The 13,465-nt window shown below is 41.0% G+C and overlaps 1 pseudogene; it reads right to left on the reverse strand.

Annotated features, from left to right (window-relative positions):
* Positions 1-4,679: 4,679 nt before the first annotated feature.
* LOC100613542 (voltage-dependent anion-selective channel protein 1-like) lies at positions 4,680-5,588 on the reverse strand (annotated as a pseudogene).
* Positions 5,589-13,465: the final 7,877 nt, after the last annotated feature.

The following is a 13,465-nucleotide window of genomic DNA, read 5'->3' on the forward strand; positions in this document are numbered from 1 at the left end:
GGGGTTTCCTGAAAACCAGCTACTTTGTTTATAAACATTGCCATTCAAAATCCAAGTCCTGGATAAAACTCTGGCTGTGGCAATTGGTTTTGGAGACTTTGTTGTTTGTGACACCTGCCTCCTTGTATCCTAGGCAGAGTTTCAGAGCAGCAAATGCTTGCATGACATTTCTCCAAAGGATTTTAGTTGATGATCTGCATTCCACTGAGCAAATAATTATCATTGCTATGGTTTATTCAATACCTACTGTATGCCAGGTACTGTGGTGAGCCTTTTAGCTACATTGGCTAATATGATTCTCAAGACCATTTTGAGGCAGGTATTCTTTGTCTCATTTATATAAAAGAGAAGTGGGGCTCAGAGAACTCATATGACTTGCCCAAGATCACAGAGGTCATGGAGGTCGTGCTGGGAGTCACTCGCACGGGAAGGTATCTGACAGCCACTGTGGAGGATGAACTTACAGCTTCAGCACCGTCCCTATCCTCAGAAAGCTTATGATATTTTTAGGAAGGTAGGACATGCACAAAAATAGAAATATACCATGAGGGCCTGTGCAAGATGGTTATGTTTCTGGAGATTGCTGACAAGGCAATTGAGTCTGAGAGACAGGCTGAGACGTCAATTCCCCTATCCCCATATGAATAGGCAGCCAAGCCACCCAGAAACATTCGCAATCTCTCCTTCCTCATTGAATGATGTTTAAATGTGCCTGATTTGTTGATCATCAATGAGGTGGCACCTGCTGGAATAAGAAAATGTTGTGATCAAGATAGATCTGGTGCCAGGACAAGGTGGACTAGAGTAAAGATTCTGGGGTCAGGGAGATTCATTAGGAGGAAGTTGTGAGTCACTCGGGTGTCAGGAGATGCACTGAAATGAAGAGACAGCTGTGGGGATGGAGAGGACGAGCTGACAGACCAGACACTGTAAAAGAACCAGAGAGAGTAATTGGGCCCTGTTCCTTGAAAGATGAGGAACAAATATGACTGGTGAGAAGGGGAAAAGGCTGTGTGGGTGCTTCTGGGTGTGTGTGACAGTAAGTGCGTGAGTGCAGATGTGTCTATGATTGTGTGTGGGGCAGTGTGCAAGTGAGTGTGGGTGTGAATGTGTGTGAGTGTGTGTGTGCATCGATGTGTGTATATGTGTGAATGAGTGTGTGTATCTATGTGTGAGTGTGTGTGGGCATGGATATGTGTGAATGTATGTATATGAGTGCACATGTGTGAAGGTATGTGTATGTGAGTATATGTGTGTGTGTGCATGAATGTGTATATGTGTATCTAAGTGTGGATGTGAGTGTGTGTGTGTGAATAAGCATGTGTATGTGAGTGTGTGGGTGGGTGGGAATGTGTGACTGTGAATATATGTGTCTGTGAATGTGAATGTGTGTGAGCGTGTGTGTGTGTGTGTGTGTGTGTGTGTGGAGATCTATCAGAAGAATGTTGTACCTGGTCTCTGAGTTGTTTGTAGAAATGGGAAACAGCTTCTCCTCTCTAACCCATATTGTTTGAGCAGATTGAGCTCTCTAAAGAGATGTTTTTATATAAACTAAAACAAAAGGTGTCTCTTTATTGGATGTGGTAGACAAGAAAACAAAAATTGGAACCAACATCCTATTTTCCTTATTATGTTCCTTTGATTTCAAGGCAAGATGGTCTCAATCAAGACATTCCCCACTCTGGACTGAAGGGGCTGGTGGTGGACACCATGTGAATGACCCACCCTGAAAATGACTTGAAAGTTACAAGGGCAGAGCTCCAGCTGACGGCAAAAAGGAGACAGGCCAACTGTAAGGTTTCCACTTTGTGACCCAAGTTTAATCTTCTTACAGTGTGCACTGCACACACATTCACACATATACAAATACACATGTGCACATTCAAACACAAGCACACAAATTCGCATGTGCACATACACACATGCAAACATATAAACGCATATGTACACATGGAAACACACAAAAACAGACACACACAAATACACACCTATGCAGACACAGGTACATATACATACACATACATGCACACATACACACACAAACATACACACACATATACACAAACACACACATGTACACACACAACACAGCAGTGCTTACTCAGAGGGAATTACAGCAGAAGCAGCAGGAGGTGTTTACTTCTCACTTGATACACAAAACCCAGGCAGAGAAAAACATGTACTTATTATTAGCACAACTTATAAAATCTTGCTCGGGTGTGCAAAATTAGTAATACAAGGAAGTGGAACTATTTTATGGCCAGGGTTTTCTGACCACTATGTCAATTAATTTATATAGACCCATACATCCTATATTAAGTGTAACTTTCATTCCCTCTTTCCCGTGGTGAATGACCCAGAACTTTTAGAAAACTCTTCAGACAAGCAATAAAATAAATTCAGCCTTGTGCATGTTGGGTTTGAGGTGATGGTGGAACATCCTAGGTTTGAAATGATTTCTAAGGAGCAGGTTGGAGTGGAGCTTGGGTGAGAATCAGGGCTGGAAATATGAATGTGGAAATGAGCAGCATAGAAGGACATTTTTATTAGGAATTGGAAGAGTTCACACATAATTCGGAAAAACAGCACCACCGGGAATGTCAGCTAATATTATTAGGTAAAATCACTCAAAGAATGTCAGCATTTAATGAAGACCCCCTGAATGTACTTTTATTAAATTGCAAGTGATATGCTCAAAGGGTACTGAATTTGTTGATGTAAGTTTACTTTTTTTAGTCACATGAAATTAGGTTCTCCCTCATTTGTGAACCACTCCCTTAGAGAAGGGCTATGTTGAGATGACCCCAAACTACCAAGTTGTAATTAATTTGGGGCTTGCAACAGGCCCAGCAAGTGATATAAATTGCTCTAGAATTGAATTATGAGTAGAAATCAAGCATAGGCAAGTGAGGAGAGACGAATATGGAGACAGGAGGAAGAGAAACTTATTATTATGCTGTGGCCAAGTTCATTATGCTGTGAAGGTAAGACACAATTTGGAATCATTAATAGTTATATGAATCCCTTCTGAACTCTTGGGTTCTGAGGTAAGTTTTGCGCTAGTAAAATAGTTGCCATATATGTCTGACTATAAGGTGAGTTTATCATTTTTTCTTAAACAATTATCACTTAGAGAAGAGGGACTTTGATATTACATGGTATGGGCTTTATTATTAATACTTAATTTTGAATAATAAAGATATATTTGGGAAAGACACATTTGCCTGAAAATACCTTAAACAATGCTAATTTTGAAAATTTTTTAAGGTCAGCTGATAAAATTTTTTAAGACAAAAATTTAGCATAGTTTAAGTTTAAATTATTTTAAACACAATTTAAATTGTAACATTTCACTTGTACCCCTGTGTATATGATCATGCAATTTCAAATGTTGAATATAAGGAAGGCTTAAAGTTTCAAAGATTACTTTTAGGAGGAATACAGTAAATGATAATGTAGAGGTTGCAAATAAATACCTATAAGACACACAAAACAATTTTCTAAAAAAATATACACAAATTGGCTTCTTGTGGCATGAGATGAGGTATTCATTGACGGCCTCCACACAAATGGAAAAGAACCACCTCTCGATCAATTTAGACTGTAAGAAAGACATGGGCCCTGGAACCTGTTCGAAAAGTGAGTCAAGCAATGGTGAAAGCAATAAAGACAAGATGCGAATGAGGCATTCGAATAAAATTGTTTCAAACGCAATGTTGCTAAATTAATATAAACTTACTCTTTTAAGTCTGTATGTGAAACTAAATGAATAAATTAGATAGTAGAATTTGCCTATTTGTTTTTTTCCTGTTTATTTACATTTAATTAATAAAGACAATAGAAGGATGAGGTTTCAGTATTCTCTTCAAATTTTATTTTAAGTGATGTTAATTACAGTATTTGAAGGGAAGGTTCTAATTCCACACAAAATGGAAGAATATAAAGTGTGTTCATTAAACTGCTAAAAAATAGAGTGGTGAGAATACAACAGAAGTCCAATTTAGATTCTGAGTGTTGTCACCATGTTATTACAATCACACAGCCTCTTCCAAACTTATAGCTGGAGCTCCCGGTAGCTATTTCATACTCTGGTCCAAGGACCAAAAACCACAATGTAAAACTGAATTAAGTCCTGAATTATTGGCTTCATCACATGCACCCTCTTCCACCTCAAAACGGCAAAAAAGAAACAGTTACCACACCCTGCAGACCTTTTGGTGTAAAAGAGGTGTTGATGAACTGGAGTAGAAACAGGTCATGAAGAGCTGTCTTAAAAAGTCCCTTTCAGGTGAGTTTGTACACACCATCTAGCAAGGAGCCTCTCATCAAGTAGGGTTAGGTAACCACGGTTCATTTCTCAGGAAGTCACAATTTCATTCATTTACTCAATATGCATTTACAAAGTGCCTACATATCATCAGCTTCCAATTGCAGTCATTTCTAGATAAAAAAGGAACCTGATCTCTAGAGGGGCCACCTAGCTCCCCAAGTCTACAGCTGAAAGGATCTTTTGTGGAATTGGGTTTCTTCTGTACTTCTGAAAGGGTAACACCTTAAAGCTGAATTGTCTTTACAACCTGAAGGTCTGATATGATATTTAGCAATATTTGCATCCTGGACATACAACATTGAAAGATACACTAAATTCTGAAGGTAGCTATGCTTCAAAATACTTTAAATTAAACAATTGTACAGTATTCATTTAGGCTTGAATCCAGTCCTAGACTGAGCTTGTGGCCACTGGCATTGATGTTCTTGCCATCCAGGAGAGCTGACAGTGTCTGTTTGATACCTGGCTTTAGGGTCGTGAGTGTATCCTACACCTATCAGGTTGGTGTAAAAGAGGTGTTGATGAACTGGAGTAGAAACACCTCCAGGTTGGATGTGTTCACTTTACCTGCAAAGCAGTCTTCGGAGTCAATCTGATACTTGGCTGCTATTCTGAAATGAGTGTTATTGTTTCCTGCTGTCCAGGAGAGATTGACAGCGCTCTCCAATTTCTTGTTCACCTTCTGGTAAATGGAGCCACTGAACTCTTGTCCTGTCATTCACATGTGTGAAGCTAGAATTCATCAGTCTTGTAGCCAACCACAAAGTTGCTCTGGGTTACTCAGGACTCTGCAGTCTCAAAATTCATTTGGTTGCCAGCCAGCCAACCTTCCTAACCCGGCACCAGCATGCCCCAGAATAAAGGCCCAGTGATGTCCAAATCCATGTTGCAGCCCAGGCAGATGGGCTCCTGATCGTACCCTGTCTTGATTTTAGCACGTTTTTTCCCCCAGTGTTAGGTAAGAAAGATGAATGGAACGTCAGCTTCAGTCCACATGTGAGCTGATCTTCATGGCAGTCTTGGTGCCTCACATGTTGTCAGTGTTCCATTTCCCCATATATGCCGGACCACACTCAATGCTTCTGTACTTGGTTTCCAGGCTGCCCATCACTTTGGTGGTCTCAGTGTTGACTGAACCCGAACTTGTAAATTCCAGGTTTTGTTTTTAAATAAAGTTTCATTACACCAAGTCCATAGCTTCGGTGAAGGGATCCCTGGTAGATTTGCCAAGATTGCCATGTGCGAGTGGCACAGCCATCCTCTGCTCAGAGGTAGTGATGATGGCCTCCAGCAGCCATGGCGGGAAGGTATGGATATTTGCCTATTTGTATTAAGACGGTTTATATTTCAATAGGTCAAAATTATTTTGGGGGATGAGAGAGAAGAAGGTTAAAAATTTCATTTGAAACCTGGAGAAAAGCTTGCTTTTTGTCATCTCCCCATTCCAAAAACTGAGAAGGCCACATCTCATCACTGGGTAATCTTCACAAGTGACCAGTGGCTTTGTGTGCACATAGGAGCCTGGCATCAAAGAAGGATGTAATGCAGGGAGGAATTTGCTCTGGCACAGTCTCTAGCCTCTCTTTCACCGGAGTCAAAGTGGTTCTGGCTTCAGCAATTTCTGTTTCAGCCTGGGTCCATTCTAGGTGGTATGAACATGCAGTATTTTTCAAACTTTTCCGAAGAAGGACCCACCTTGGCAAAAGAGCATGCAGACTGATGCCTGGACATCTTGGGATGTCTTGAATTTCATCTTAAAAATTTATGCAAATTTTACATTCTGTGGCATAACTAGATGTCATGGCATAGGACCATGCATACCCCAATGGTGACTGATACTCCCAGTTGAGAAGTATGGCACAGGCCCAGGCTTTGCAGTCTGAAAGATATAGTGGCCTTGCTGCCTATAACAAGTTGATCTTGTAATGTAAACACTGTGAGCTTTGATTTTCTTTTCTTTTTCTTTTTTTTCTTGAGACAGGGTCTTACTTTGTCACCCAGGCTGGAGTGCCATGGTGCAGTGGCATAATCTCAGCTCACTGCAGCCTTGACCTCCCAGGCTCAAGTGATCCTTTTACCTCAGCCCCCACAAGTAGCTGGGACTATAGTCATGTGCCACCATGCCCAGCTAATTTTTGTATTTTTTATAGAGATTGGGTTTTGCCATGTTGTCCAGCTGGTCTTGAACTCCTGAGCTCATGTGATCCACCTGCCTTGGCCTCCCAAAGTGATAGGATTACAGCCGTAAGCCACCATGCTGGGCCATGAGCCTTGGTTTTCTTACCTATCCAATGCAGACACACCTTGGAGGGTTGTAATGGGGATTAAATGAGATGACTGATATAATAAGTGTAACAAATGTTGGCTTCTCCTCAAGCACCAAACTACACTCAGAGACATAGCAGCTTGGAGAGACTTATCCAGGAGTTTAGACTTGTCCACTGTCAAGTCTGGAGTGGCTTAGATCCCAACGCCACATTGATTCTTGTAGAGATTTAGCATGGAGGTCAACCAACACATGTCTGGGGTTAATCTAGACCTCACTTTCTGGATTGGGTCCTTGGAATTTGGAAGTGGAGGAGCCTTAGAAGATGACTTACTTTTTAAAAAAGAATGAGGTAATGACTGCCAGAAGCAAGTTTTCCCTTGTTCTTCTTGAACTCCCTCTTCCTCTCCTCTCATTTTATCTCCAGGCCTCTTCAGTCCTTTTATTGATCCTTTCTTCCATTGAAACTCTACTTGAAGACAACAGAGTCCTGTTAATAGTCAGATTTAATCGTTTCTTCTTAATCTCTATCCTATTTAATCTTTTTGTCCAGTTTGATGCTATGAGACTTTCAGTTTTGTAATGTTTCTCCCTTGGTTTCCCTAGAACTTCTCTAACAGGTTTAAGTTGCCTCCATCCTCCGTTGTTGCATTCCATGCCTTTTTCCATTCAGCTTTTAAATGCCTTTGCTTTGTCCTTAGCCTTTCATATTTAGACTCCTTTGTGTATTTACCTGGGCTCATCTGTTCCTATGACTTCAATATCATTCTCTGGTTTTCCTCTCTCCGATTTATGCTCTGCACACCATTGTTCTTTTATTTTAAAGTAGCTTACTAGAATTTCTGGAGTACAAGCATTTCAGAGAATGATTGGCGTATGCCTTGAGAGTCAGACAGGAACAAAATTACAGGCACCTTGTACCCATGTTAATGGATCAATCTTGATAGAATAGTTATGCTAGTATAAAAACAACTCAACAAACTCATTGGCTTCATACAACAAGAACTAGCTCACAGCAACATCTTCCACAAGTAGCTGGGAGGTTCTGCTTTTTGTCTTCCTGACTGAGGAATCCAGGCTGATGAAATAGATTTGATCTGAAACATTGCCTGTTGCCAAACCAGACAGAAGGGGATGGAAGACAGAATTGCATATTGGCTCTTAAAACTTCTGCCTAGAAATCACTTGTACTACTTCTGAAAATGTGTCATTGGCTAAATCAGGTCATACGGCCACATCCAATTTCAAGAGGGCAGAGCATTGTTCTCCTTCCATGTACCTAGAGGAGTGTTGGAAATATTCGGTGAATAGCCCTGATGACTACCCAGTCCTATCACACAACACGTAGTTAATTTAGTTTCCTTTTGACATGCAAAAAATACTTACCTCTTTCCTAAGGGATTATAACCCAAAATTTTAACCAAACCAACTGGATTCTATTTCAAGTCCAGGATCTCTGAGTGATGCCTTTGGTCACCTTGGTCCTGACATGTACCCTGTTATTACAGAGACCTATACATTCATAAGGTAAGTTGTTTGTCTCTCCTTACACCCCTTATAACAATATACCAAGGTTAGGATGGCCCCAGTAGACATTCAGATGAAGGAAAAATGCAAGATACATTCATCACTGGTATACAGCAAGGGTAAAGATGTTGCAATGGCTCTCTACCCTTGGAACAAGGCATGCTATACAGTCATCCCTCAATATCTGTGGGAGATTAGTTTCAAGATACCCTGCAAATACCAAAATCCATGAATGCTCAAGTCCCTTATATAAAAGGTGTAGTATTTACATATAACCTATGTACATCTTCCTGTACAATTATTATACTGCATTGTTTTACAAGTTTGTATTTTTTATTGTGGTGTTGTTATGTTTATCCCTTTTTTCCCCTAAATATTTTCCATCTGAGGTTGGTTGAATTTGAGATATAGAACCTGTGGATATGGAGGGACAACTGTATATGATTAGGTTTCAGATTCTGTTCCCTGGAAAGGGCTCTTCAGTCTGTTGTTTTCTGTAGCTCTTCACTCCACCTCCTGTGAGGTTTTCTTCCTTTCATTTTCCTCCTTGGATATTGCTAGAATATGCCTTCAGCAGATGCTGTAACATTTTCTCAGTCTACTTCTTGCCTGTTGATATTCGAGGGCCTATGGGTCATTTTCAGTTCCAAAAACTCAAAAAAGTTTCTTTTAGTGCAGGTTGGTAATTCTTTTGCTGTATAACTCTCAAACACTGAGATTCTTATCTGTTCAATTACAGTCAGCTTCATATGTCAATAACCACACTAGCAGTCCTCAAGACTCAAGAGTCTTAATTTTCATATTAGCTATAATTTTTTACTTTCTTGCTGTCACGAGCTACCACTCCCTCCTATCCTTGAATTAATTTTTGCTGCCTGAGCCTATCAGACGTGGGTGGAAAAATCACCTTTAGGTTCTTTTCCCTGAGCTATCTTAACCAACTTAAAAGACTTACTGGACACTACAACTTAATTTGATATTTACCCTGGGTACCCTAACTTATCCATAGATTTTTAAAATGGGTCTCATGACAGATCCTTAATTTGTTCCTAGATGAAACATTCAGTTTTAATGGGCCATCTTTGCCCAAAGTCCTACTCATTTTCTTCTGTTTGAGTTTGAGAAGCAGTTGCCTATTTAATGCCAAATTCTCTGAATTTCTGGGCCCTCTCCATGTTTTTTACATTATACTTACAAACGAGCCACTACTTTTTTGAGCTCATTTCTTTCTCAGAGAACCATTTCTAGCACAGTCAACTGGAGCTGACACATACTACTTACTGTTTTTCAATCTCTTCTCAATCTTGCTACATGTTCATTGTGTTTGTAATCTACCTAAAACGTTCATTTAGGCCAGATTTTTCCAACTGTTTTTCTATTGCATAACATGGGTTGCCATTTTTGTAACCTCCAGTATCAGTTTTCTCACCACTGTCATCCAGCCCCTTGACTAATACACATAACTAATTTTCTTTGTTATGAAATTACCCAATGTCTGGTAATAATATCTGTATCAGTCAGATAGGCAAGATTATGCTGAGATTAAAAAACAAACAAACAGAAAACTCTGTGGCTTAATACAGCATAAGTTTATTGTTCCCTCAAAGTTTATTATAGACCTGGACAAGGCTCTAATGCAGGTGGGTAACAGGCAGAGGTTGGAACAGTTTGGAGGGCTCAGAAGAAGACAGGAAGATGTGGGAAAATTTGGAACTTCCTCGAGACTTGTTGAATGGTTTTGACCAAAATGCTGCTAGTGATATGGTCAATGAAGTCCAGGCTGAGGTGGTCTCAGATGGAGATGAGGAAGTTACTGGGAACTGGAGTAAAGGTCGCTTTTGCTATGCTTTAGCAAAGAGACTGGCAGCATTTTACCACTGCCCTAGAGATCTGTGGAACTTTGAACTTGAGAAAGATGATCTGAAATTGAAACTTACGTTTAAAAAGGAAGCAGAGCATAAAAGTTTGGGAAATTTGCAGCCTGACCATGTAGTAAGACAGAAAAACCCATTTTCTGGGGAGAAATTCAAGTCAAATTTGCATAAGTAATGAAGAGTCAAATGTTAATTGCCAAGACAATGGGGAAGATGTCTCCAGTGCATGTCAGAGATCTGGATGGTAGCCCCTACCATCACAGGCCTGGAGGCCTAGGAGGGAAAAATGGTTGCATGGGCTGAGCCAGGCCCCCATTGCTCTGTGCAGCCTCAAGACTTGGTGTGTCTATCCCAGCTACTCCATTCAACTCCAGTCATGGCTAAAAGGGGCCAAGGTATGGCTTAGACTGTTGCTTCAGATAATGCAAGTCCCAAGCCTTGGTGGCTTCCACATGGTGTTGGGCCTGCAGCTGCACAGAAGTCAAGATTTGAGATTTAAGAACCTCTGCTTGGATTTCAGAGGATGTATGGAAATGTCTGAATGTCCAGGCAGAAGTTTGCTGCAGAGGCAGAACCCTCATAGAGAACCTCTGCTAGGGCAGTGCAGAAGGGAAATGTGGGGTGGGAGAGAGTCCCCACTGAGGCACTGCCTAGTGGAACTGTGAGAAGAAGGCCACCATCCTCCAGATCCCAGAAGCGTAGATTGACTAACAGCTTGCACAGTGTACCTGGAAAAGCCCCAGACACTCAGCACCAGCCTGTGAAAGCAGCTGGGAGAGGGGCTATACACTGCTAAGCTACAGGGGCAGAGCTGCCCAAGACCATGGAAACCCACCTCTTATATCAGCATGACCTGGATGTGAGACATGGAGTTCAAGGAGATCATTTTGGAGCTTTCAGATTTAATGACTTCCCTGTTGGATTTCAGATTTACATGGGGCCTTTAGCACCTTTGTTTTGGCCAATTTCTCCCATTTGCAATGGGAATATTTACCCAATGCCTGTACCTGCATTGTATCTTGGAAGTAACTAACTTGCTTTTGGTTTTACAGGCTTATAAACAGAAGGGACTTGACTTGTCTCAGATGAGACTTTGGACTTGGACTTTTAAGTTAATGCTGGAATGAGTTAAGACTTTGGGGATTGTTGGGAAGGCATGATTGGTTTTGAAATGTATAAAGGACATGAGATTTGAGAGGGGCTAGGGCAAAATGATATGGTTTGGCTCTGTGTCCCCACTAAAATCTCATCTCAAATTGTAATCCCCATGTGCCAGAGAAGGAAGCTGTTCTCATGATAGTGAGTGGATTATCACCAGATCTAATGGTTTTTTAAACAGTAGTTTTTCCTGCACTCTCACAAGCTCTCTCACTGCCATGTAAGATATGCCTGTTTTCCCTTCCACCATGATTGTAAGTTTCCTGAAGCCTCCCAAGCCATGAGGAACTGAGTTAATTAAACCTCTTTCCTTTATAAATCACCTGGTCTTAGGAAGTTATTTACAGCCATGTGAAAATGGACTAATACAATTACCTTTTTAGTTTTAACTCCTTTACCTTTCCTTAGACTCTCCAAACTCCCCACTAGCATTTAGTAGATTAACTCATTTTCAAAGTTTAGTTCAGGTGTTACCTCCTTGAAGCAAAATAATAATTATGATAGCTCACAGTCAGTAAGCATGTATTATGTTCTAAACAGCTCTGTATTTTTTTTTTTAGATGGAGTCTCACTCTGTCACCCAGGCTGGAGTGCAGTAGTGCAATCTTGGCTCACTGCAACCTCTCCCTCCTGGGTTCAAGTGATTCTCCTGCCTCAGCCTCCTGAGTAGCTGGGATTACAGGCGCATGCCACCAGGCCTGGCTAATTTTTGTATTTTTAGTAGAGACAGGGTTTCACCATGTTGGTCAGGCTGGTCTCGAACTCCTGACCTCGTGATCTGCCTGCCCCAGCCTCCCAAAGTGCTGGGATTACAGGTGTGAGCCAACGCGCCTGGCGAGCTATGTATTATTTAATTTAGTTACACAATAACTCCACAAGGTTGGCCTTAATATAACCATTATATATGGAAAAAGAGGATCTTTCATTTAAGCAACTCTCCTAAGTGCATAAAATTAGTAAGTTGTTGGGTTAGAATTCAAGTCCAAGTGAGTCAAAATTTGAAGCCTGTGCTTTCAACCACCATTCCACCTCACCATAATGTAATTGACATGTCCCATGTGTGACTCTTGCATCACACTTATAATGCACTGTCTTTTCTTATTCTCTGCCCATCTTTCTCTCTAACTATAATCTTCTTGATTGCTGACACTATATAATCAATGCCAAGCATGGAGCATGGCATTGATTATATACTTGCTAAAAAAAGATCACAAATTTGGTGATTTTTAAAAGCATGTATTTATTATCTCCTGGTGTCTGTGGCCCAGAAGTCAAGCACAGTTTAACTGAGTTCTCTCTTCAGAGTGTCACAAAATTGCATTCAAGGTGTCAGACTAGCTGTGTTTCTCTATTGAATTCGAGGTCTTCTTCTAAGCTTAAGTAGTTGGAAGAATTCAGTTCCTGGCCGGGCACGGTGGCTCACACCTGTAATCCCAGCACTTTGGGAGGCTGAGGTGGGCAGATCAGGAGGTCAGGAGATGGAGACCATCCTGGCTAACACGGTGAAACCCCGTCTCTACTAAAAATACAAATAATCAGCTGAGCGCAGTGGCGTGAGCCTGTAGTCCCAGCTACTCGGGAGGCTGAGGCGGGAGAATGGCGTGAACACGGGAGACAGAGCTTGCAGTGAGCTGAGCTAGCGCCACTGCAGTCCGGTGCCTGGGCGAAAGAGGGAGACTCCGTCTCAAACAAACAAACAAACAAACAAACAAAAAAACAAAACAAAGAAAGAATTCAGTTCCTTGTGGATGTAGGACTCAAGACCCAATTTCTTGCTGTCTGTCAACTGGGTACCACCTCTCAGGTTCTAGAGGTTCTTGCACTTATTGTCCATGTGGCCTGTTCATAGCTCTTACAATGTGGCAGCTGGATTCTGTAAAGCCAGCCAGAGAAGCCATTGCCCTAGTCCACTGAGATGAAGTCTTACATAAAGAACATAATTATGGGACTGACTGCCATATTCTATTTGCTAGAAGCAAGTTGCAGGTTTTTCTCGCATTTAAGGGGAGGGGATTATACCATGATTCATTGGGGGTTATTTTAGAGTTCTGGCTCTCATAATTCCTTTCTCTCCTTTAAGTCTGTTCATTTCTCTCTGCTGATATTAGTGACAGAAAAATTTTCCCATATTTTTACCAAACTGGTTCTTCCTTGCACAGTTTTTTTCTTAGATCTTAACTGCTATTTGAATAATGTCCAGATTGCATTGATACATTAAAACTCTCCACATCCCCTAACAATATGACATCACCACTGTTAATATTCTGATGTAAATTCATAATGCCATCATATATATGGTATATTGAAAAT

Source organism: Pan troglodytes, chromosome 14 (assembly GCF_028858775.2).
Source record: "Pan troglodytes isolate AG18354 chromosome 14, NHGRI_mPanTro3-v2.0_pri, whole genome shotgun sequence".
NCBI classification, from domain to species: Eukaryota; Metazoa; Chordata; class Mammalia; order Primates; family Hominidae; genus Pan; species Pan troglodytes.